Raw genomic sequence first — 2,454 nt, 5'->3', positions numbered from 1 at the left:
GATTGCATTAATCATACAGTGGAGGCCTCATCAATAATTATTGCCAAATTCTCTATTACAATGAACAGAAGATACTCACTACTTTTTTTTTTAACTGAAAACTATATACCGTCACACAAAAAAGGATTTTATTTTGGGAAACTGATTTCTGATTTCTAATTTCATAATTTCTAATTATGGCAAGTTTCACTTTCAAAAATAAAACCACAGAACAACATGATCTAATTCAGTCTTAAAGGCTGGTATGCTGAGCAAGGAATGTTCTTTGCAGGAGTTCCTTCTTTACAATGTCAGGTACCAGGACTCTGCCTTTTGGAGTGATTTCAGCCACCAAGTCATCATCAGTAAAGTGTTCTAGTCCTTTTTTTTACTTTAATTACCTCTAGCAAGAAACAAATTATATCATTTAAAATCATTATCATCACAGTGTGCTTTCAACTGGTCCTTCCAGCCACATTCAGTTAGTTTGGCTCTCAGCAGTTCTTTGAGGCGTTCTCTTTCTCCAGTTTCTATCAACTTTTGGTTAATCTCAGCTCTCATCTGTGCATCTTTGTTCATCTTGTCAACCACCATCACCGCGGGCGAGGGCCGTTCCTTCCCAGTGATGAAATGACCCTTGCGCTGATGACCGTTACCTACCACACTCTTCGGCTGCCCAGACTTAGACCCCCAGATACTCACTATTTCTTGAACAATGACTCTTTTCCACCTCCTTCTCATTCCTAGTAAACATTAATAAAACTTAGTCCTCTATACTTTTGACTATTCTAGATATTTCATACAAGCGAGGTCACACAGTATTTATCCTCATTTCACTGAGAAATTATGGTACATTCACACAATGGAGTCCTATGCAGCATGCAGGAGCAATCATTTTGTAAATTACTACCAAACTTGGGAGGAACTGGAGAGAATTATGCTAAGTGAACTAAGTTTCATAAAGACAAATACTGTACAGGACCATTAGTGTAGAACAAGTATGAGGATCCAAGGCGGGGGTGGGGTACTTAATCATAGGGGAACACAATTCGATAATTCGATGGGTGGAAGGAGCAGCCAGTATAAAATTTCATATATATATATATATTCATATTCAAGTTTCAGCCGTGTTGTGGCATGCTTTGAGACTTCATTTTTCTTTATGGCTAAGTAGTATTCTATTTTGTTTATTAATTTATCTGATGGGGAGTAGTGCAATGAAAAATAGTGCATATGTGTTTGAGTCCTTCCTTTCAAATATTTTAGTTAGGAGTAGAATGGCATAGCAGATTGTACGTTGCACTACAAACCAAAATGTCCAAATCTACCAGTTACTCTGTGGTAGAGAGACTGTCTTCTCCCATAGATTTAAAGTCTTAGAAACCAATGGAGGGTTGTCAAGAATCAGAATTAACTCAATTTCAATGAAGGATTTGAGAGTTATGGTAATTCTATGTTTAACATTCTGAGGAATTTGCAAAAGGTTTTTCATAGTGATCGCACCATTTTACATTTCCACCATTTCCAGCAACGGATAAGGGTTCCAATATGTCTACATCCTTGCATCATTTGCTGATTTGTTATTGATTTTTTAACTTAGCCATCCTACTGGAGACCAAGTGATATCTCATGACAGTTTTGATTTACATTTTCCTAGTGAGCTCTGGTGGCCTATTGGTAAGAAGCTACACTACAATTCCAAAGTCATACAGTTGGAATGTATCAGCTGCTCAACGGGCAAAGGTTGGGCAATCCCCTCAAAACCTGCTGGAGGGTCAGCTATGAGTCAGTTCCGGCTCCACAGCACACGACAACAATAATAATGACTAATGAGGGAATGCAAGTTGCTGCTAAGCCAGAACTCATATCTCTGGAGGTTCAAACCCACCATTGTCTCCATAGGGAAAAGATGGGAAAACTCCTCCTATGCAATTTACACCCCTAGGAAAACCGATGGAGGGTCAGCTCTGTGTGGGTTCCTACTTGAGAGCAACCCATGGAGGGTTGCTGTGACCACAATGGCAAGTGGAGAACGTGTAATGAAGTTTAATGTCTTTGAATGTGCTTGTTGTTTGTTTGACTATCTTCTCTGGTAAACTAGTCAAGTCCATTGCCCCCTTTGAAATTGTGGTGTTTGTTATTTTAAGACGTAGGAGACTTTAAAAAAAAAAAGTCTTCTCTTGATATTAAAGCTATTTGGTATATGATTTCCCAGAATTGCCTCCTAGTGTTTAGATTGTCTCTTTTTAACTAGGCTGTTTACGTCCTTTGGTAACTGAAAACTTTTATTTTAGGTGAAATGCAATATATCTTTTTTTAATAGTTAAGAGATTTTATTCTAATAGCTATAATTACAGTGCTTGTTTGTTGAAATGAAAACTGAAAACAAGTATACAAAACAGTTGATTACTAATTGTGTATTGAAAGCAGTAAGAGGTTCCACGACACCAAATAAACCAGTTCTGAGGGGTTTCT

General features: G+C 37.7%; 1 pseudogene; it reads right to left on the bottom strand.

The window, feature by feature from the left end:
* Nucleotides 1–232: 232 nt before the first annotated feature.
* Nucleotides 233–573, bottom strand: LOC102874859 (annotated as a pseudogene).
* Nucleotides 574–2,454: the final 1,881 nt, after the last annotated feature.

The sequence above is a fragment of the Elephantulus edwardii genome, unplaced genomic scaffold, assembly GCF_000299155.1.
Source record: "Elephantulus edwardii isolate Elephantulus edwardi_28Jun2011 unplaced genomic scaffold, EleEdw1.0 scaffold00083, whole genome shotgun sequence".
Classification (NCBI taxonomy): domain Eukaryota; kingdom Metazoa; phylum Chordata; class Mammalia; order Macroscelidea; family Macroscelididae; genus Elephantulus; species Elephantulus edwardii.
The sequence above is the reverse complement of the archived record's forward strand: the minus strand, read 5'-3'. Positions and strand labels throughout refer to the sequence as shown.